Source organism: Paroedura picta, chromosome 1 (assembly GCF_049243985.1).
Source record: "Paroedura picta isolate Pp20150507F chromosome 1, Ppicta_v3.0, whole genome shotgun sequence".
Classification (NCBI taxonomy): domain Eukaryota; kingdom Metazoa; phylum Chordata; class Lepidosauria; order Squamata; family Gekkonidae; genus Paroedura; species Paroedura picta.
This window is the reverse complement of record NC_135369.1, coordinates 3,422,361-3,445,844: the sequence shown is the minus strand read 5'-3', so window position 1 is coordinate 3,445,844 and position 23,484 is coordinate 3,422,361. Positions and strand designations below refer to the sequence as shown.

At 52.3% G+C, this 23,484-nt stretch overlaps 1 protein-coding gene across 2 annotated transcripts in view; it reads right to left on the bottom strand.

Annotated features, from left to right (window-relative positions):
* CERS2 (ceramide synthase 2) overlaps positions 1–23,268 on the bottom strand; it is a 53,160-nt gene extending 29,892 nt beyond the window's left edge. Inside the window, exon 1 of one of the 2 annotated variants that reach the window (XM_077319922.1) lies at positions 23,189–23,268. The gene's annotated coding sequence lies outside the window, so the exon portion shown is untranslated. Of the gene's footprint in view, positions 1–22,280; positions 22,563–23,188 lie in introns of those variants that run through there. The other variant, XM_077319913.1, reaches the window with a different exon arrangement.
* Between the last annotated feature and the right edge of the window lie 216 nt (positions 23,269–23,484).

Genomic DNA, 23,484 nt, shown 5'->3' with positions numbered 1-23,484 from the left:
GGTCGGTGGGGCTGAGAGAGCTCTGAGAGAACTAGGACTGACCCAATGTCACCCCGTTGGCCTCATGTGTCTCAAAGGGGCTGACAATCACCTAGCCTTCCTTACCCCACAACAAACACCCTGTGAGGTAGATTAAACACAGAGCTTCACCAAGCTGGTTCTCAAAAAAAGTTGTTTTTTACACCCCGCTTTTCACTACCTGAAGGAGTCTCAAAACGACTTGCCACCCCTTTCCCTTCCTCCCCCCCACAACAGGCGCCTTATGAGGGGGGAGGCTGAGAGAGCTCTAAGAGAACTGCTCTGCCAGAACAGATCTAAGAGGACTGGTCCAAGGTCACCCAGCTGGCTGCATATGGAGAAGGAGAAGAGAATCAAACCCAGTTCTTCAGATTAGAGGCGACAACCATACCACCAAGCTGGCTCTCAGACAGACCTGTCTTCTTGAATAAAGTTTGGACATGGGAGAATGACAGCAACATATGTAGTTCACCCCATGTTGTCCTCACAACCCCCCTGTGAGGTAGGTTCGGCCGAGATTGCTTGGCTTAAGGACACCAAGTGCCGCCTAGGACTGAGGAGGGATTTGAACCTGGTTCTCCTCTGCGCTAGACCCAAACCTCTAACCGGTCCTTCACACTAGACCGCCGTTCATTCAGAGGGTCTGCTTGTTGCCAGCACGCCCCCACACTGCAGAGCCCCAATCATGCTTACTAAAATACCCAACCCCTGCAACCTTTCAAAATATAACTTTGTACCATTATACTGTTGCCACCTTCCAGGTAGCACCTGGAGACCAAGATTAGTTCCCCTGGAGAAAAAGGGACAGTTGGGAATGTCGACTTTAAGTACAGACCCCCAAGGCCACGCCTTAGCCAGGCTCCACCCCCCAAACTTCCAGGTAGGTCCCAACCCAGAGCTGGCAAGCCTACTGTTAAACCAAACAAAGAAAAGAACTGCAAGCCAAGCAGACGATTTTTCAGAAAACTTGGATTAATCTCATCAAATTCCAGCCTCACTTCCCTTCACACATTTACCCTAGTATAGCAACATTTAGCCCCATTCAGCCAAACCCGATAGCTTTCCCATCTGGTAATCAAAGGGCCACCAAGAACCGTTTCTCCCAAGTAGACCTATTATTGCCAACCTGCAGACAACCCCTCAAGGTACAGTTTGGGGGCTATTGTATTAGCCTGCCCGAAACTACATTTTGCCCTATAATGCATTCTGATTTATATATATTTTAAATATTTGAATTTTTAGACAGGAAGGCCTTTTCAGTCACACTTGAACCCTTGATGGGGGCCAAAGTTGTTAATTGGACTCCATCAAGAGCTGGAAGTTGTAGCAACCCGTTTAGGACATTCTGATCCAGTCAAACGACCTCCATCTTAGCTGGATTCAACTTCAGCTGACTCGGTTAGAGCCAAGATGCCCCGGCCTCAAAGCATCTGGCCAGAGAAACTAAGAGTGTGGACGGATGGCTGTCCATCAACAGATATAGCTGGGCGTCATCCACATATTGATGACACCGTAAGCAACACTCTGGATCAGTTAGGAGAGGGAAGCAACATCAGGGAGAGAACGGAGAACAGTTCCATAAGAGATTCCACATGTAGAGGTTCTCTCCCCTAGCATCACCCTCTGACCCCGACCTTGGAGGAAGGATTGGAGGCATTCAAGGGCAGCACCTTGAACTTCGGTATCGGATACACAATGGGCTAGTAGCCCTTGACGGATTGTGTCGAACACTGCTGTTAGGTCTAATAATATAGTAGTGCTGACCTGCCTAGATCCAACGGTCTCTCGATATCATCCACAAAGGCCACTGGAGCTGCCTCCACCCTGTGGCCAGGGGCTCATGGGAATTATAGTCCATGGATATCTCGAGGGCCACAGTTTGACTACCATTCTGCCAAGGTCACACCCAACTACCAGAGCAACTAACAGTGATGTTTTAATAACATGATACAAATACAAATTTAAAAGTGACATCAAAAAAGCTGCCGAGGGTGGAAGGAAGAATATTCTCAGCACATTCCGCGCTCAGGCAGGATGGAAAGGATGAAACTGAAACTGCCATAGTTTCACTGGCAACTGCCAAAGGCCCAAATTCTTCTGTATAACCAGCCCTTCTGAACTGAAAGCTGGCGGGCACCCAAAGATGAGGAGACATCCAAATTTTCCATCTTGGTGCAGTGGTTAAGATAAGTGCCTTTGAATCTGGTGAGGTGGGATCAATTCCCCGTTCCTCCCCCACATGCAGCCAGGTGGGTGACCATGGACAAGTCACAGCCCTGATGGAGCCGTTTTGACCCTGCAGGAATCTTGGGGCTCTCTCAGCCTCACCCACCTCCCAGGGTGTCTGCTGTGGGGAGAGGAAAGGGAAGGTGACTGTAAGTTGCTTTGAGACTCCTTCAGGTAAACAAAAGTGGCATCTAAGAACCAACTCTTCTTCTTCTTCAGTAATCTCACGGCTCTCTCAGCCTCCCCTCCCTCACAAGGTGGCTGTTGTTGGGAGAGAAAGGGAATTGGAAGCCACTTGAAGACTCCTTCGGGTAGAGAAAAGTGGCATATAAAAACCAACTTTCCTTCTTCAGTAATATCAGGGCTCTCTCAGCCTCCACTCCCTCACAGGGTGTCTGTTGTGGGGAGAGGAAAGGGAAGGCGAATGTAAGCCACTTTGAGAATCCTTCAGGGAGAGAAAAGCGGCATATAAGAACCAACTCTTCTGCTCGGGCAGAACAGTTTTATCAGTGCCGTGGCGAGCCCAAGGTCACCCAGCTGGCTGCATGTGGGGGAGTGCAGAATCAAGAGTCACCAGATTAGAAGTATCCACTCCTAACCCCTACACCAAGCTGGGTCTCTGACCAGGAGCTAAACAGGAGCAGACAGAAGGACGTGACAGTAAAGAAGGAAAATGCAGTCTTGGGCTGTCTCAACAGAGGCATCACATCAAGATTGCAAGAAGTCACAATGCTGTAGACCTCATTGGTCAGGCCCACCTGGAGTCCCGGGTGCAGTTCTGGAGGCCCCACTTCCAAAAGGACGTGGGCAAAATGGAGAGGGGGCAGAGGAGAGAGACGAGGAGGATCCGGGGCCTGGAGACCAAACCCTGTGAGGAAAGGCTGAGGGACATGGGAATGTTCAGACTGGAGGCGGCTGGGAGGGAACAGGATGGCTCTCTTGAAGGATCTGAAAGCCTGTTGCTGCAAGGGGAGCTGGGAGTGGTTCCAGTTAGCAGCAGAGGAGAGGACCTGCAATTATGGCTTTAAGCTATGTGTAGAAAGGTGCCAGCTAGGTAGCAGGAAAAAGGTTTTTCATAGGCCAAGTAGTTCAACAGTGGGATCAGCTGCCTAAGGAGGTGGGGAGCTCCCCCTCACTGGCAGTCTTCAAGCAGCGGCTGGACAGATCCTTCTCCTGGATGCTTGAGGCTGATCCTCCACTGAGCAGTGGGTGGGGCTAGATGGCCTCTAGGGACCCCTTCCAGCTCTGTGATTCTCTGCTTCTTTCCGGTCAAATATCCCACTGGTTTATTTTGAGAGTTCCCTAACGGAACAATCCCCGTAAACATTTTTGGGGGATTCCTCGTTATCCACTGTCCCGTTGCCTCTTTCAAGCTAATTTCACTCCCACGCTTTAGGAGACAGCTTGTTTGGGTAAGGCCTGTGGGCACAACGCTCCTCAGCATCAAGGTGGCCCTGAGCGTCTCCCAGCAGGACGGAGAAGAAGGGCAGGCGGAATTCCTTTGGCCAAGGGGGAACTGGCTCTGACCCGCCTTCCGCAGGCGGGAGTCACACCCACGCTGACTCAAGCGCCACACGGCCTTCTAAATCTCGTTTTCGCAACTGTCGTTGGGACTGACCTTTCTGGTTATTAATTAATAATAATAATAGTCCATTTAATTTCATGCCCCGCCCTTCCGTGGCTGTTTCGGCGCAGAGAGCATCATCGAATCATAGAGTGGGAAGGGTCGATAGAGGCCATCTAGTCCAACCCCCTGCTCAACGCAGGATCAGCCCTAAGCATCCTAAAGCATCCAAGAAAAGTGTGTATCCAACCTTTGCTTGAAGACTGCCAGTGAGGGGGAGCTCACCACCTCCTTAGGCAGCCTATTTTTGTACGGTGCTTTTTTTCCTACCTGGAGGAGTCTCAAAGCAGGTGACAATCGCCTTCCCCTTCCTCTCCCCACAACAGACACCCTGCAAGCTAGGTGAGGCTGAGAGAGAGCTCAGAGAGAACTGGGAGAGGCCCAAGGTCACTCAGCTGGCTGCATATGGAGGGATCAAAGAGGTCTCACCCCCGCCAACCCCATACCTTCTTGCGCTCCCTATGTCTAACCATCCCTTGACTACCAAATCAGCAGTTCAGCCAAAAGAGGTGAATGCCGAGCGGAGCCCCACGAAGACCAGCTCTCCCTTTTCACGATCCGTTGCCAAAAATTTGCATTTATAACAAATGCCACTTTCTCAACAACGGGGACCCAAAATATTTTATTATTTGCATTATTTAACAGGAGCATTTTGAGATCTCCCAGGATTACAGGGCCTGCAAGGCGGAGCACTTCCACCAGGCGTATGACTGAGGCCAGAGCAGTACCCGGTGCCTCCCTCTGAGGACCTCTAGGCTGAGGCCAACCCTGTTCTTCACTCTCAGGTACAGAGAGAGAGTTATTGACCCCTGCTGAACGGGGGAGTGGGCTGGTATTATATTGTCTGCCATCTTGTTATGTTTTTATTCTATTATGTTATATTGTATTCATGGGGTATTTTAGGGGACTTTATTATATCTTACTGACTTTGTAAACCGCTGCGATACATTCGAGAGTGACAGTATATAAATATAAACAGGGAGGGAGAGAGGAGAGAGACAGAGAAGGAAGGAAGGAAGGAAGGCAGGAAGGCAGGCAGGAAGGCAGGAAGGCAGGCAGGAAGGCAGGCAGGCAGGCAGGAAGGCAGGCAGGCAGGCAGGCAGGCAGGCAGGCAGGCAGGCAGGAAGGAAGGAAGGAAGGAAGGAAGGAAGGAAGGAAGGAAGGAAGGAAGGAAGGAAGGAAGGAAGGAAGGAAGGAAGGCAGGCAGGCAGGAAGGAAGGCAGGAAGGAAGGGAGGCAGGAAGCAAGCAAGCAAGCAAGCAAGAAAGGGATTTCCTAACCCAAAGCTGGCAACCTTGCAGAAATGAAAAGGAGAACAGAAATGAAGCAGCAGCATGGAAGAGTGACATGTTCGACAATGCAAAGACTGCCTCGGGGGAGCCTGATGATCGGAATTCACGACAATCGCTACCCAAAACAACCCAGTCCACCATCCCGATCTGCTTTCCAAACCATTTCACTGCAGGACAGGCCTCCCACATGATCCAGTTTTGCACTGTCTTCAGAAAGCCAGGAGACTGGGAACATTCCTGACCTTATCAGACGGGCTACGCCATCGGCTTGGGGCCACAATCAACCAGGCGCCGTCTTGATCTTGCCCGTTGGCAAAAGGGACGAGGCATTCACGGGGCAGAAAACCTCCTACTTTTAAAGATCTCCAGGACAGGCCGACAGCCGCAGAAGAGCCCAGAGAACAGAAAGAGAGCTGGGGTGGGAGGGGGAGGTCTAAGGGGTGAAGGATTTGTTGCGGGAAGGGAGTAGATTCTCCTGAAGGCAGAAAACTGCCACCAAAGAACCACCCTTGGAATGAAGTCCTCAGGGGGTAGATGTGTTGGTGTGCAGGGGAAGCATTAGATTTGAGTTCTAGACCCCCTGAGATACCAACAAGACTTTCAGAGCATGACCTTCCAACAGAGCCAGGAAACAGCATCAGGGAAGGCTTCGGCCTCTCTGCCCTGTGGCTGGCCCTGCAGAGGAACTGGCTGGCCACTGGGTGAGACAGGAGGCTGGACTGGAGGGGCCCTCCCTAGCCTGACCCAGCAGGGCTTTTCTGAGGGTCTTCTCAGGGGAAGGCCTCGGCCTCTCTGCCCTGTGGCTGGCTCTGCAGAGGAACTGGGTGGCCCCTGGGTGAGACGGGAGGGCTGGACTGGAGGGACCCTCCCTGGCCTGACCCAGCAGGGCTCTTCTGAGGGTCTTCTCAGGGGAAGGCCTCGGCCTCTCTGCCCTGTGGCTGGCCCTGCAGAGGAACTGGCTGGCCCCTGGGTGAGATGGGAGGCTGGACTGGAGGGACCCTCCCTGGCCTGACCCAGCAGGGCTCTTCTGAGGGTCTTCTCAGGGGAAGGCCTCGGCCTCTCTGCCCTCTGGCTGGCCCTGCAGAGGAACTGGCTGGCCCCTGGGTGAGATGGGAGGCTGGACTGGATGGACCCTCCCTGGCCTGACCCAGCAGGGCTGATGTTCTAAGTGCACCAGCTGGCATTTTCAGGATGAGTCAATGGATTCCCAAGAGGCACAAGAAAAGCTTCAGATACATGGAGAGCTGCCCTGCCAGTTCCTGTGGAAGGATGTCCGGGGTTAATTACCGAACACAAGGAGACAGCGCGAACCTCCCGGGTGCATCGCTCACTTCAGCCTCCTGTGCCAACTCGCACTTATTAATTTTTCAAATCCAAGTTAAAAGCACAGAAGGAGGCACCTCCCCAGGGCCCACGTTTGGCAGGCACAGCCTCCAAGCACCTCTCCCCTGCTCTGTGCAAACACAGGTTGTGGATTTCCGAGAGCAGAGAGCGGGATCAGCACAGATGGAAAAAGAGCCATCATTCATGCCTCACAGATCCTAAGCCTGGCACGATTTCCACAGCCACGGTAGAAAGCTGGAACCCATTCCTAATAGGGATGCCAGCCTCCAGGTGGGGCCTGGGGATCCCCTGGAATTAGAGCTCACCTTCAGAGTAAAGACATCAGTTTCCCTGGAGAAAAGGGCTGCTGGGGAGGGGGGACTCCATAGCACTACTGTCTTCAGTGTCCTCCTGAAAATCAGATATCAGCTCCTCCCTGGGGCCACCACTGAAAAGGCTCTGTCTCTTGCACTCCCCAGATGAGTGCCTTTGACTGATGGGACAGTCATCAGTTAAGATAGAGAATCACATTGGGATTGGCCAAGTTTATTCCATCCCATGAAGGCCAACTCTTAGATCTGAAGTGGGTCCCCAGTTCTAGCAACCTGAGTCTCCAATCTGACCACAAACATAGCCTGGCTAATGCTTTGGATTGATAAACCCCCTCTCCTGACTCTGGAGAAAGCACCCAAAAAAGCATGATTACTGCATTATTAGACCAGTTTGGGTCCATTGTGGTCAATCTTTTCCCTGATATTTCCCCAGTATCTGTGGCTGGCATCTTCAGGGATAGGACACAGCAAGATGAGAATCTCTCTGTGCGGAAGGGGATGCCCATCTTGCAGAGCCCTATCTTAAGAGACTCACTGCAGTTATTGGCAAAACATCTGGCTAAAGCCACAGAGCCTGGAAAACCACAGCAATCAGTGCAAATACACTAGCTGGCCCAACAGGCCATCTAAATACACTAGCTGGCCCAACAGGCCATCTAAAGACCAGCATCTAGAGGGAAATCCAGACATATAATTCAGAACATTAGGGAAGGAGTGGCTGAACTGCTGGTGTCCTCCAGCAACATCTGTTGTTGCTGCTGTTGCTGCTGTTGCTGCTGCTGCTGTTGCTGCTGCTGTTGCTGTTGTTGTTGTTGTTGTTGTTGTTGTTACAATGTCTTAAAACCCCATTAAAACTCCCATTCAAAGGACCTATTCAGGACAATAGGTCCCCCAAGAACTTATGACTAACTTCATCAACTTCCAGTCCCTGCACCCACTTACCCTAATTAGACCATACCTAAGTAATTAGACAATACTGCCAGTAACTGTAGCTAGTCTCTTAAGGTAGGGCTCATCAAGATGGAAATCCCCTTTGGCACAGAGAGATTCTCATCTTCCTGTATCCTATCCCCAAACTCTCATCATGCTTCTTGCAAATCACTGTTTAACACCGACCTAATACGACTTAAGAGCCTCTTGTGGCGCAGAGTGGTAAGGCAGCCGTCTGAAAGCTTTGCCCATGAGGCTGGGAGTTCAATCCCAGCGTTTTCATGGCAGACTCAATACAGGGTGGTTTGCCAGTGCCTTCCCCAGTCATTACCGTTTACCCCCCAGCAAGCTGGGTACTCAGCAACAAATACATTAACTCTCATCAAGTCATTGTTTGGGGAGCAAATATGCTAGCAAGAGGCATCCTGCCCCAGAACGACTGTGCTCTCATTGCCATACATATACCCCACTTATTAGATTTATAGGCTGCCCCTCTTGAACCCATCAGCTCAGGGTGGCATATGGGTACTCTCTTCCATGAAATGCTGGTTGTTTGGCCTCTGCCTCTGTGAACCTCTTTTCTACATGGGTAAATCTGTCTCCCCCTTTCTCTCTTATTTTCTCTTAGTCTTGTGTGTATGTGTGCTAGTTAGTTTTGTGTGTATGCTGTACCCCTTTATTCCCCATAATCAAAGCTTTTCTAGACAAACATCTGAACTCTCCCTAGAAGCTAAACTGACTAAAAACGGGGGCTATCATACTTTGGTCACATTACGAGAAGACTAAAATTACTGGAAAAGACAAGGAAAGCCAGAGAATCCTGTAGGCATACAGGAAAAGAGGAAGCAGAATGGGGTGGTCCAATTTAATCAGATCTTCGAAGCAAAATAGAGTTGACACAAGGAAGGCTCTAAAGACAAAGGCAACAGCAGACAACCTCAGCTATTCCCTTGCCTTGAAAGTCCCTTGCTGGGGTCACCATAAGTCTAAGCTAAGAAGGGGGACCACCAAGGAAGGCTCTGTAGAGACAGGAAATGGCCAACCATCCCTGCTTCTCCCTTGCCTTGGAAGCCCCTTGCTGGGATCTCTATAAGTCTGAGCTAAGCAGGGTCAGTACCTGGAAGGGAGACCACCAAGCAAGGCTCTGTAGAGGCAGGAAATGGCCAACCACCCCTGCTTCTCCCTTGCCATGGAAGCCCCTCTGCTGGGGGTCTTCAGTCACTGGTTGTGACTTGATGGCACTCAATGCATATTGACACTCCTGTGTATGCGCTTCCTCCCAACCCAATCTGCTCTCGGGACCAAAGGGCAGCTCCTCAGGCAAAACCGCACCCAGCGCAACCCTCCCTGTGCTCAAGGTTCGTCAGACGCACCGGGCGATTTGCCACCCAGAATTCAGACCCGCACACCAACCTGTTTCTTTCCCCTAATACTGCTTCCACAGACATGATTTTGTCTTCACACCAGCCCTGCGAGGCAGGTTAAGTTAAGAGAAAGAGAGATTCACCCAGTGGAGGAGGGATTTGAATCCCAGTCCCCCAGACCCACAGCTGGATGTTCTGACCACTACACTGCACTACCGCAGGCCACTGAGAAATCGGCGGTCCTTTTGCCCCCTCCGTGCCAGTAAAGGTGGGGAGAGTATGGGGGGGGGGAGGGAGAAAAGAAAGAGGATTCGTGGTTATTTTGATGGAGTTCATCAGGGACTCCAAAGCATTTTCTTCCTACTGTTTCAGTCGACCTGCACAAGAACCTTGCAGGGTAGACCAGCAGTCACTGTCCAGAATTGCCAATTATCAGGGAAAAGGGGGGGGAGGGGTGAATTTTAAGCAGGACAGTCTGAGATGAAATTGAACAGAAAATAAGACCTATCCTCAGTGGCATACTGCAATAATTTCCCCAAAAATTATCCTTGTCTTTTCTTGATGTTTGTATTTTATTTTCAAAATCCAAACAACTCTGCCAGGAGTTTAAACTCTGTTTAATTGCAAATTTGTCCTCAGTGGCAAATCAGAGTCCTAAATGCCAACACGAATGTTCTTGCTTTTTTTGTTATAGGGGTTTCTAAAGGGTTTTATGGAGATTTTATTGTATGCTGGGGCTATTTGGAAACTTTATCGAATGTTTTATATGATGCGAATTGCCACGAACCAGCTTGCGGGGAGGGGCGGTGTACAAATATGATTAATGCCTAAATTAAATAAGTCCCAAAGGGTAGCAATTAATATTCCAGTATATATTTAACGATTAATCATCCAGGTTTAAAGATGTATCTATTTTCTCAGCCTGGAGAAAAGGAGGTTGAGAGGGGACAGGATAGCCCTCTTTAAGTATTTGAAAGGTTGTCACTTGGAGGAGGGCAGGATGCTGTTTCTGCTGGCTGCAGAGGAGAGGACATGCAGTAATGGGTTTAAACTTCAAGTACAACGATATAGGCTAGATATCAGGAAAAAGTTTTTCACAGTCAGAGTAGTTCAGCAGTGGAATGGGCTGCCTAAGGAGGTGGTGAGCTCCCCCTCACTGGCCGTCTTCAAGCAAAGGTTGGATACACACTTTTCTTGGATGCTTTAGGATGCTTAGGGCTGATCCTGCGTTGAGCAGAGGGTTGGGACTAGATGGCCTGTGTGGCCCCTTCCAACTCTAGGATTCTGTGATTCTACCACACCTCTCTTTGTTATTTGAATACAGTCCATTCTATTCCTCTAATCCAAACCTATAAGATGAATACCAAAATTACAACACAAAAGCACAAAAGGAAACTCTCTACTTACAAGATCTGAACTGCAGGGCGACCTGGCTCCCTGCTCGTTTTCCTTGCTAACCCTCCTGGCCCTGCTCACCCCAAATTAAAAAGCGAGGCTCGGAGCACAGGCTAGAGGCAAACCAGGTGCTCTCTCTCTCTCTCTCTCTCTCTGATCGACTGCCAGCCTCGACAGGTGGAAAACACAAAGACTCCGCCAAGGAGTTCCACTCTCTCTGCTGGCATCCTTCAGGGTAGCGACCGTTCTCATTCCTGAGAGACCGGAATTATTCACAGAGTTCTTGGAAAGCTGGCTAAGGAAAAAGACTTGCTTGTTCACTCAGCTGTTTTCTCAGTCCCCAGGCCTGGCCGTGCCAAGTTGGGCCACGAGTGCGAATCCCACTAGAACTCAACCCAAAAGTCGGAGCAAGCCAAGCTGGAGGAGCCCACAAGCCTAACCGAATTGACCAAGCTTCAAGGGAAGCAGATTTTAAAAATCCCACAACAAAACAAAATCAGAGTCCACGCCTCGAATAAATTTTTGTTGGGTCTTAAAGGTGCTCTTGGACTCTATTTTTGTTGTGCTGCTTCAGACCAAAAGGGCGACCCACTTGAATCTATCTTTAAAAATTCCAGTCCCACTGATCAGCGTCCTTCTTCCCCATGCAACTGGGCTGGCTTGCCTGAGCCGTCTGGTTCTACTCTCCCGGTGGGTGGAGCAGGCTTGCCAACCTCCAGGTGGGCCCTGGATAGATCCCAGATTGCCTTCTGAACTCCAGTCTACAGGTATTAGGCATGTCAACCTTCGGGTTGGAAACACCTGGAGGTTTTGGGGTCGAGGGACGTCAGGGATATTATGCAGCCCCCTTTCCAAAGCAGCTATTTTCTCTAAGAGAAGTGGCGTGAAAGTTCAAAATAAATCAAAATGTGGCTCCTGTAATGTGCAGATGCGCAGCCATTCCAGGCAATCCCCTGCTCTCACCTGGAGGTTGGCAGCCCAAACAGAGACCAGCCCCCACCCCACCCAGCGAAAATGACAGCTTCCTGAACCTGAACCCCACTGAGGTCCCTCCTGCCTACGGATGCCAGCCTCCAGGTGGGGCCTGGGGATCCCCTGAAATTCTGGCTCATCTCCAGACAACCAAGATCAGTTCCCCCGGAGAAAAGGGCTGCTTGGGAGGGGGGACTCCATGGACCAGACAGGAGGGGATGGGGAAGCCCTGGGGAGGGGCCAGAGCTCAGGGGCAGAGCCTCTGCTTGGCAGGCAGGAGGTCCCCGGTTCAATCCCAGGCAGCATCTCCAGCTGAAAGGACCAGGCAGGAGGGGATGGGGAAGACCTTTCTCTGCCTGAGACCCTGGAGAGCCCTGGGGAGGGGCCAGAGCTCAGGGGCAGAGCCTCTGCTGGGCAGGCAGGAGGTCCCCGGTTCAATCCCAGGCAGCATCTCCAGCTGAAAGGACCAGGCAGGAGGGGATGGGGAAGACCTTTCTCAGCCTGAGACCCTGGAGAGCCCTGGGGAGGGGCCAGAGCTCAGGGGCAGAGCCTCTGCTGGGCAGGCAGGAGGTCCTCTGTTCAATCCCAGGCAGCATCAACTAAAAGGACCAGGCAGGAGGGGATGGTGGGCCAAGGTTGATTGGGCCAGCCTGAGCAGACTATATTGACCTTGGTGGACCAAGGTTCTGCTTCAATATAAGACAAATTCATGTGATGAAACCAAAGTCACAAGGCTGGAACACGCAGGCTCTGTAGTGTGCAGGATTTAGCATGCAGGGGGCACCAGGGGATATCTGTAGCCAGCACATTTAGATTAGGAACTTCCTGATGCTTTTCAGATAATCTCCTCCAGTGCCCTGATTGGCTTAATCCTTCAAGCACACTTCCTCCCAGATTGCCCCCAGAACCATTAGTCAGTTAGACAGTTAGGACTATCCCTCTCCTCTCTCTTTGCCAAGCAGCTGGCACCCCACCCTTCCTTTGCATATTTAAATTCTGATTTATGGCAGCCGCTTTCCCAGTTGTGAGCAGAAGCAATTAAAAGAGTGTACTTGGGTGAAGATGGATGGGGCTAGCAACAGGTTTCTTAAATGCTTCTGTTCACAGAAGCATCTGCCATAAATTACTAACCATGATATTTTTATTCCCCTTCTGGTTTTGTGAACAAGAATTGTGGCCATAGGACTGATGAATTCCGATTGCTATTCCAGGAAGGCTTTCCTTGTTCTTCATTATGCCGTGTATTTCTTGGACATCTTCACGGCACTGTTTAGTAATTTACTCCTAATTTACTCTGTCCTTGTGTCTGCACTCCGACAGTTCCTGTGCCAGAGCTCACACCTTGAATAAAACCTTTTCGGTCTTAAAGGTGCCTGACCGGACTCAAACTTCATTCTGCAACTGCAGGCCAACATGGCTACACCCCCAAATCTATCCTAGAGTTACTAGTCACCCTGGTTGAGAATGACGGCGCTGAGCAGGGGGTTGGACTAGATGGCCGGCATGGCCCCTTCCAACTCTATGATTCTATGATTCTATATGATCCTGCGTTGAGCAGGGGGCTGGACTAGATGGCGTGTATGGCCCCTTCCAACTCTATGATTCTATGATTCTATATGATCCTGCGTTGAGCAGGGGGCTGGACTAGATGGCGTGTATGGCCCCTTCCAACTCTATGATTCTATGATATGATCCTGCGTTGAGCAGGGGGTTGGACTAGATGGCCTGTGTGGCCCCTTCCAACTCTATGATTCTATGAGTGTGGAACAATTATCTGGGAGGTTCAAATCCCCACTCTGCTGGGGGAAGCCTCCTGGGAGCCCTCGGGCCAGCCACACACAGCCTCCACCTACCCACCTCGCAGGGCCGTCGCAAAGATCTAATGGCGGCGAGGGGAAAGATGGAGGGCCCTTCGCTTTCCCACCGCCTTGAGTCCCTGGAGGAAGACGGGCTACAAGTTCGATAATAATAATTTTTGCAAAACTTGCTCTACGCGGGCCTGCCCGTATCCCTGATCCGGAAACTACGCCTGGTGCAGAATGCAGCAGCCAGGGTTCTTACGGGAATAACCCGGAGGGCCCACATTCAGCCCACAGCTGCACTGGCTGCCAGTTGACTACCAGATCAGGCTTAAGGTTCTGGTCATCACCTTCAAGGCCATGCACCCTCTGGGCCCTGAGCATCTGGGAAACCTCTCTACCTATGCCCCCCCAATGAGCATCACGCTCCCCCAACGCCGACAAACTGGTGATCCCAGGCTCCAGGGAAACTCGTCTGTCGATGACCAGAGCCACGGTTGCAGAATATCGGAACTAGTGTTACTTTAGAAACGTGGGAACACATGTGGGCAAACGTGCCTAAATTGAGTCAGTCAGATACTAAGAGAAAACCGCACAATAAAATGAGAATCCAGTAGCACCTTTAAGACCAACAAAGTTTTATTCAGGGCGTGAGGTTTCGAGTGCAAGCACTCCTTGTCAGAAGAGAAAACTGGGGTAAGGTGTTTTATAGATCAGGAGTAGTCAATCTGTGGTCGTCCAGATGTTCGTGGACTACAATTCCCATGAGCCCCTGCCAGCAAATGCTGGCAGGGGCTCATGGGAATTGTAGTCCATGAACATCTGGACGACCACAGGTTGACTACCCCTGTTATAGATGGTATGTAACACCTAAAGTCTTGTGGCGCAGAGTGGTAACGCAGCAGTCATGCAGTCTGAAAGCTCTGCCCATGAGGCTGGGAGTTCGATCCCAGCAGCCGGCTCAAGGTTGACTCAGCCTTCCATCCTTCCAAGTCCCCAGCTTGCTGGGGGGTAAACAGTAATGACTGGGGAAGGCACTGGCAAACCACCCCGTATTGAGTCTGCCCTGAAAATGCTGGAGGGCGTCACCCCAAGGGTCAGACATGACTCGGTGCTTGCACAGGGGATACCTTTACCTTTTAACACCTAAAATAATTGCAAAAAATGACTAAGGGGTATGACAATACATGCTGGAAATGACATTAAAAAGTGGGCTCCTTTTTCCACATGGGGTTGGGATGTGGGAAAGAGCATAGATTCTGGGCAAAGGTACATAATATTAAACTCTTCTAGAACAGTATGTTTTCTATAAATTTATGTTGTCAAGCGTGCATCCAGAACTACTATCTCAGGCCAGGAATTTCTTCCTCCACGCTAGGACAGCGGCATGATTCGTTCTGGCTAAGAACTGGAATTCCCACGAGGTACCAACCGTCAATTCACGCCTGGCCAAGCTTGCTGAACTTGCAAAAACAGCAGAACTCACGTCTGCAGTTAATAAAAAACCAAAGGAAGATTTTCAGGAGCAGGGGAGCTTTCATCTGGACTGTCTTGTTAAACGAAGGTTGAATTTTACAAAAAATGGAACGATGGGAGGCATATTGTACGGAATGTGGATCTATTTTCTGTCTTTTTGTAAACCCTTGTTAAAAAATCAAAAAGATATTAATAGACCAGAGCCAGGGCCTTCTCAGTCTTGGCCCCCACCTGGTGGAAGAAGCTCCAGAAGGACGTCAAGGCCCCGACGGAATGAAAACAATTCCGCAGGGCCTGGCAAATGGAGCTCTTCCGCCAGGATTTCGGCCCAGGCGAGTGAAGAAGCTATGACCACCAACCAGAAGTAAAAAAAACCCTGCCCTAACAGGAAACGGAAACGCAGTACGCACAGACCAAACTGTTGTTTGTTATTCAGTGCTGTTGTTATACCACACTGTGTGATACAAGTTCCACCATTAAATAAGTTTACTGAATGTTTATTGTATTGTACTGTGTATATGAGCTATAACGTAACCGGAGGGAGAAGAAGGAAGGAAGGAAGGAAGGAAGGAAGGAAGGAAGGAAGGAAGGAAGGAAGGAAGGAAGGAAGGAAGGAAGGAAGGAAGGAAGGAAGTCAAACCTCTTCACAGCAGGAGGTGCAATGCATACTGTGAAACTTTTATTTTATTTACTGACTAGAAATTAAGCCCATTGAAAACAAAATTTGGGGTTGTATCAAGCAGAGTATCGTGTCCAGCACCCCAGTCGACGGGGTATGTAGACAAACTAGAGCATGTCCAGAAAAGCATGGGTTTGGAAATTTCTAAGCAGAGGCTGGATCTCCATCTGACGGAGAGGCTGATTCTGTGAAGGCTCAAGGGGGTGGCAGGTGACAGTGGGTGAGCGAGAGGGTTGTGAGTGTCCTGCCCAGTGCAGGGGGTTGGACTAGATGACCCAGGAGGTCCCTTCCAACTCTGTGATTCTATGAGAGGTTGGGAGACCATCCTACAGGTGGAACCTGGACTCTTCCCTTATTCCAACTCCTCTCCAGACAACAGAGGACAGATACCTGGGAGAAAAAGGCTGCTCTGGAGGCCGGACTCAAACTGCAGAGGCCCCACCCCTCCTCAGACCCCATGCCCCAAAATATCCCCACCCAGAGGCTGCAACTCTCACAGAAAAGGCAGGGCCCTCCCTCGCAATCTGCAGAGTTTTGCAAGAGGTAGCTGCCACAACAATCTCCTGATGTTTACGTTTGCTCTTTAATTCAGGCCATGGCAACATGTCCCATGCACGCCCGCACCTCCACCCACCACGCACTGGATTGCCTGGATCCTATCTGGGATAGGAAGGCCATGCATAGAAAGGCAAATCCAATACGTAGGAAAATTCTGGAGATTTGGAGACGGAGTTTGTGGAGGGCAGGATCCTCTGCACGGCATCAGGGCAGAGAGGTCACCCTCCGAAGGGGCCGTTTTCTCCAGAGGAACGGATTGTCTTTGGCTGGAGACCAGTTGTGATTCCCGGAGGTCTCCATGCCTCACCTGTTACACAGGTCTCTTATCTCACTACGAACCAGAGTTGTGCAGTGGCGGCTAATCTGGCCCGCTGGGCTTGCTCCCCCGCTCCTCTTCCACACACAGCCAGCTGGGTGACTTTGGGTGCGACACAGTCCTGGTAGAACTGTTCTCACAGAGCATTCTCTCAGAGCTCTCCAAGCCTCACCTCCCGCCCTCCCCCAGGGTGCCTGTTGTGGGGAGAGGAAGAAGAAGGGTTGGTTCTTATATGCCGCTTTTCTCTGCCCGAAGGAGGCTCAAAGCGGGTTCCAATCGCCTTCCCTTCCTTTCCCCACAACAGACACCCTGTGGGGTGGGTGAGGCTGAGAGAGCCCTGAGATTATTGAAGAAGAAGAAGAGTTGGTTCTTAGATGCCGCTTTTCCCTACCCAAAGGAGTCTCAAAGGGGCTTCCAATCACCTTCCCTTTCCTCTCCCCACAACAGACACCCTGTGAGGGAGGTGAGGCCGAGAGAGCCCTGAGATTACTGAAGAAGAAGAAGAATTGGTCCTTAGATGCCGCTTTTCTCTACCCAAAGGAGTCTCAAAGGGGCTTCCATTCGCCTTCCCTTTCCTCTCCCCACAACAGACACCCTGTGAGGGAGGGAGGCTGGGAGAGCCCCGAGATTATTGAAGAAGAAGAAGAGTTGGTTCTTAGATGCCGCTTTCTCTACCTGAAGGAGGCTCAAAGTGGCTTCCAGTCGTCTTCCGTTCCTCTCCCCACAACAAACACCCTGTGAGGTGGGTGAGGCTGAGAGAGCCCTGAGATTACTGAAGAAGAAGAAGAGTTGGTTCTTATATGCCACTTTTCTCTACCTGAAGGAGTCTCAAAACGGCTTACATTTGCTTTCCCTTTCCTCTCTGCAGGAAATTCACAACTACCTGCCCACCCACAGTGACCCCTAGCCAGTCTGGCCTGGAAGAAATTTGCCTCCTGACCCCAACGTGTGGATTGGCCTTTGAATCTAGCTCCCCAGGGCTCTTGTGAGGATAAAATGAAGTAGGGTGAAATTATGCAAGCCCTTTTGAGTTCTTAGAGGAATGAAACACAGCATGCAAGCAAAGTAAACGAGAACTTTATGTTCGGCGACACATCTACCCTTGCCAGCCAGCCTACATTAATGTTTACTTATGGTATGGTGCATGGAGAATGTAGAAAGCAGCTCCGAAGACCGTCTGGCAGACAGGCAAGGTAGGAAGTGCCTTGGAGGAACGGCCGCACAAATCTCTGGGGTCTCCCATCCAAATAATAGGCAAGGTCAGCTCTACTTCGCCTCCAAGAACTGATGGGATCGGCCTTGAGTTTCCCATTCCTGCACCCCCCCAAAAGCAAATATATTGTTATTCCTAGAATCACAGAGTTGGAAGGGACCTCCTGGGTCATCTAGTCCAACCCCCTGCACTATGCAGGACACTCACAACCCTCTCGCTCCTCCACTGTCACCTGCCACCAACTTGAGCCTTCACAGAATCAGCTCTCCGTCAGATGGCTCTCCCGCCTCTGTTTAAAAACCTCCAAAGATGGAGAACCCACCACCTCCCGAGGAAGCCTGTTCCACTGAGAAACCGCTCTGACTGTCAGGAACTTCTTCAGAGGTTTAGATGGACTTTTAAAATTAATTTCATCCCATTGGTTCTGATCCGTCCCTCATAGAATCATAGAGTTGGAAGGGGCCATACAGGCCATCTAGTCCAACCCCTGCTCAATGCAGAATCAGCCCAAAGCAGCCTAAAGCATCCAAGAAAAGTGTGTATCCAACCTTTGCTTGAAGACTGCCAGTGAGGGGGAGCTCACCACCTCCTTAGGCAGCCTATTCCACTGCTGAACTACTCTGACTGTGAAAATCTTTTTCCTGATATCTAGCCTATATCGTTGTACTTGAAGTTTAAACCCATTACTGCGTGTCCTCTCCTCTGCAGCCAGCAGAAACACAGCTCCTGCCCTCCTCCAAGTGACAACCTTTCAAATACTTAAAGAGGCTATCATGTCCCCTCTCAACCTCCTTTTCTCCAGGCTGAACATTCCCAAGTCCCTCAACCTATCTTTATAGGGCTTGGTCCCTTGGCCCCAGATCATCCTCGTCACTCTCCTCTGTACCCTTTCAATTTTATCTACGTCCTTCTTGAAGTGAGGCCTCCAGAACTGCACACAGTACTCCAGTGTGGTCTGACCAGGGCCGTATACAAAGGGACCTATGACATCTTGTGATTTTGATGTGATGCCCTGTTGATACAGCCCAAAATGGCATTTGCCTTTTTTACCGCTGCATCACACTGCCTGCTCATGTTTAGTTTACATCCACAAGGACCCCAAGGTCTCGTTCACACACAGTGTTACCTAGAAGCGTATCCTCCTGGGCAAGAGGGTGGAACTCTGTTCCATCCTCCACATGGCAGCCTTTTAAATACTTGAAGATGTTTATCAGATCCCCTCTCAGTTGTCTCCTCTCCAGGCTAAACAGACCAAGGCTGACAGACACCTCCTTCTGTTTTCAGGCACGGGGGAAACATACAATTGCAACAAGCTGGCAACTTATTATGGGAAGGTGCTCAACTTGAAGAAGGCCCTTCCTGGAACTCAAGGGTGTGGGAGGGGAGGGAGAAAAGATTAAACTCCCACAAACTCTCTTCTGACACACTTGTCAGGTGAGTGGAGAGTCCAGGTGACTCGGCCCCGCATGCAAAGTTCTGCCGGCAGCCCCAATCCCCGAAAAAACCACCCATCTCAAAGACACTAGGCCAAAGCTCAGCTACGGTGGCCCCTTTAAGACCACCAAATTTTATTCAAGGTGTAAGCTTTCGTGTGCACAGCACACTGGAATGTAAGACAATGGCTCACGCATTTGATGTACAAAACAACATCGGCGTTAAGAAGAAAAAAGTATTCGATATTAGATATTGACCGTCAAAACCGAGAGGAAAAGATTTTCAGGCGAACAGTCCTGTCAGGATTTTTAGAGGAATTTTACTATGCATTTTTTATAATGTATCCATCAATTATACAATTTTATATATTTTAAATTTTGTACTGGCTCCCTGATTATGCAATTTTCTGCTGTGAAATGTTGTTTTTCCCCCCCCCTTGCTATCTGTTTTATCTGGCCGCAGTGCTCTATTAAAACAAATTTGAATTTGAAAGTCCTGTCAGGCTCCTTCAAGACCCTTTTTTCAAGGCATGCGCTTCCCAGTGCATGCGCTCTTTCTCAGATGCAATGTCACAGAACGAGAGCCACCTGTTCACACTTGGAGGCAAAATGTGAGAGGAAGTCTACCTACGTCAGGGGTAGTCATCCTGGGCTCCTCCAGATGTTCATGGACTACAATTCCCACGAGCCCCTGCCAGCGAATGCTGGCAGGGGCTCGTGGAATTGTAGTCCGTGAACATCTGGAGGACCCCAGTTGACTACCTCTGACCTACGGCATAAAGAACATGGGTAGCAAATCCCAGAGATAAAAAATCCCCTGAGGTCACGGCCTCACATAAAAATTCCGAAACTTGGATTTGTTTGTATTCACTTGAAGAGAATAATCCACTGCTGACTGCAGGTACCGGAGGCCCTGGCGCCAGATTTTTAGACTGTAGGTGTCAACTTGGTGGGAAATGCAAACGCTGGGGAAAATGCACGATGCAAAAGAAGAAGACTTTGTTCTTATATGCTGCTTTTCTCTCCCCGAAGGCTTACAGGCGCCTTCCCTTTCCTCTCCCCCACAACAGACACACTGTGAGGAGGGGAGGCTGAGAGAGCCCTGATATTCCTGCTTGGTTTAGAACAGCTTGATCTGTGCCGTGGCGAGCCCAAGGGCACCCAAGCTGGTTGATGTGGGGGAGCGTGGAATCGAACCCATCTCCCTAGATTAGAAGTCTGCACTCCTAACCACTATACCCAGCTGGCTCTCTGAACAGGCATCTGACGGAGAGGCTGATTCTGTGAAGGCTCAAGGGGTGGCAGGTGACAGTGGATGAGCGAGAGGGTTGGGAGTGTCCTGCATAGTGCAGGGGGTTGGACTAGATGACCCAAGAGGTCCCTTCCAACTCTTATGATTCTAAGATCCGTATTGTCAAACAACAGCTGTTCTGACGGGCCCATGGCAGAGGCCGGGCCATAACCATGTGAGATGTTCTCCTCCCTACTGGAATCATCCCCCGACTGGAAGAAACACCTCCCAAAGGGACACAATCATTATAGGAACTGGTTTTCAGGCAGGCTATGGCGTTGGGTGGCTTAGAACCCTCTGGGATTTTAGCAGGGACGGGGTGGGATATAGCTAAAATATCTTATTTATTTCACATAGTATAGATTCATAGAATCATAGAGTTGGAAGGCACCTCCAAGGTCATCTAGTCCAACCCCCTGCAAAATGCAGGAAATTCACAACCCAGTTGCTAATTGCCACTGTGGGTAGGTGAGTTTCCTCCAAGCCAGGCTGGATGCTGGAGATTTTTGGTGGAGGGATTCCTTGGGTATGAAATCGGGGTCCGCTCTGGTGGGGCAGGTTATTGTGAGCCCCTGCATTGTGCAGGGGGTTGGACTAGATGACCCTGGAGGTGCCTTCCAGCTCGTGGATTCTATGAACGACCTGCCCGTCCACGGGGACCCCAATTCCAGGCCGAGATGATGCCCCTCCCCGAAAAACCCAGAATCCCCGGCCAGTCCTGGAGGGAATGTCGCCTCCTGACCCCAAGGTGGGAATCAGAACTTCCCTGGGCGTGCAAGAAAGGCCCACCAGAGCCAAGCTCGGCCACCCCCCCTCCCCATCTGCCAAAACTTGCAGAATCAGCACTTCCATTCCTACCACCTTTGCCCCCAAAGCCCCACCCAACAAGGTACATTTCCACGAAAAAGAGCTCTCCTCGCCCATTCTACTAGCCCAGCTCCTCCCTCCCCCCAAGCATTATCTCCTCTCTTTTCGGCATTCACATTTTTTAAAGGAAAAAGCACAACCTTGTGTTGGCCTGGCAAGCGTCCACAGGCAACACACCTGAGCGACACCGCCGGGCCCAGGCGACGGACTCGCCCCCCGGTCCCAACCCTCCCGTCCCCTCGCCCTGCAGCCCCGCGGGGGTCTCCATGGGTCCCATGGGAGCAGCAAGGCCGCGTTGAGCCTCCGGGCTCTGAGTGCCCCTGCCGAACAAGGAGGCGACTGGCACCGGATCCCGGGCCTGCCCCAGCGTGGGTGCGCGCCAGCCTCCGGGCGGCACAAATCCCTTGGCCGGGCGTCCCTCTGCCGCGATCTCTTTGCAGAAAGGAGAAAGGGGCTGGCGGGTGCCAAAGGCAGGGCTGGGGGGGGGGGCAGAGGGACCCGATCCCCTCTCCTTCCCTCTGCTTCCCTCCCCTCGGGCGTGGATCCGACCGAGTTCTTCGGAAGGGCCGGCCTTTGAAACTGACTCACACACCGGCTGGCAGCGGACGGGGGTCCGAGCGCGCCCTCCCGGAAGCCGTCGAGCCGGAGGGGGGGAAGGGGAGGGCGGCTGCCGGGTAAATGCAGATGTGGCCCAAAGGGAAAAGGGGGAGGGGGTCTCACGAGGGGTGGAAGGGACTTCCGGGGTCTCTAGTCCAGCCCCCTCCTGCGCCATCCGGGGAATGCACGGCTAAGGCTCCCCCACCCGGATCCCCAGGGGGAAGCAACGGCAACAGATCTCCCGCTCCCCTCCACCGGGATCCCCGGGCGGGTCGGCGCCGAGGCTGATCCCTTCGTCGCCGCACGCTTCCTGGATGGGGGAAGCGCCCCTGCGGAGCGGGGCCACGCGCGGACCGCGCAAGAGGAGGAAGGGGAAAAAACTACCGAGGGGAGGGGGATCAAGTTTGGAAAAAAATGAGCATTTTTTAAAAACACACGTAACCCCCCCCCCAAATGCTCCCCCCCCCGCCCAGGCTCGAACCCGCGGGGTCCTCGTCCCGTTTCCCGCGAAAGGAGCCCCCCGCGACGGCGCCCAGCCGGGGGGAGGGTCGGAAAGGGCAGCGAGGCCGGACTCACGCGGCGAGGCGGGCGGGGTCGTCGAGGCTCGTCCGTCGGGCTCCGGGCCGGCCCCCCTCTCCTCTGGGGGTCTCTCTCCGCCGCCCTGCGGCCCCGAGGGCGGCCCGGGAAAGCGCGCAGGCGAGCAAAAGCGGCCCCGCCGCACCGGAGCGCTGGGCCGAGGCAGTGCCCTGCAGCTGCGCGCCGGGGCCGGGCGATTCCGCGTCTGCACCTTCCTGCCCGCCCACCAGCCCGAGCAATCGACCGCGGAGCCAGCGCAGGCCGGGAGCGGCCGCCCCTCCGGTCAATCGGGGCGGGGGAGGGGCCTGGGGGGCGGGCTTGGGGGCAGAGGAGGGGGCGGGGTCTGGCGGCTCCCCCCACCCCCACCCCTGTCCCCGCCTTGCCAACCGTGACTCATCGCGGCCAGCCAGCGCGCTCCTGCCACCGCGCCCCGACGGCCGGCCTGACTCAGCGCCCAGCAGAGCCGAGCCATGCAGGGGGAGGGAGATGCCCCGCGGAGAAGCGCTCGCACGGCCGCCGCCCCCTCCCCCTTCTGGATCGCAAGCAAGGGAGCTGCGAGACTCCCCAGGGCGCCTCCCCGGCCCCGACGGCGCTGCTGGATCCGGGCTCTCCTCCCGCTGCCGACAGACGCCCATCGGCTGCAGAAGGGAGCCCTGAGACTTCCCGAGGGAGGCCAGGAGACCTGTTGGGTCCTAAGGCTGCGGACCGAGGCGGGATCGCGGCTCTGCGCGCAATCCGCCCGACGGCGGCGCCAGCCCGTCCGCGCTGAGACTGACCCTGGCGGGAAAAAGCCACGGGGTTGCCCTGGGTACCAGGAGGGGAGGGGGGTTCAATCACCATGCAGGGGGTCAAAGCCAAAATCTGAAGGGACCTCCCCCTTGGATTTGACAGGCGCCCTCGAGACTAACCCGATTTGTGTCCCTTGTGTGTCCGGGCTGGCTTCTTGCAGCTCCCACCGGCTTCTCCCTGGCCTGCCCACGGATTTCTTCCTTTAATTTATATCCCACCCTCCTGCTAGCAGGTGCATCATTTACATAAGACATGCAAATAACCTTGCCCGTGCTCCTCGTCTCTGGCGCGTTCCTCTGGCCCCTGGCAGGACGGAATCCAGCAGGAGCTACTTTCCAATGTGTGGGGCAGGCAGAAAGGGCAGGGAGCTTCGCCTGTTGAATTACAGTCTGCTACGCAGCTTTCTTACAGGTGG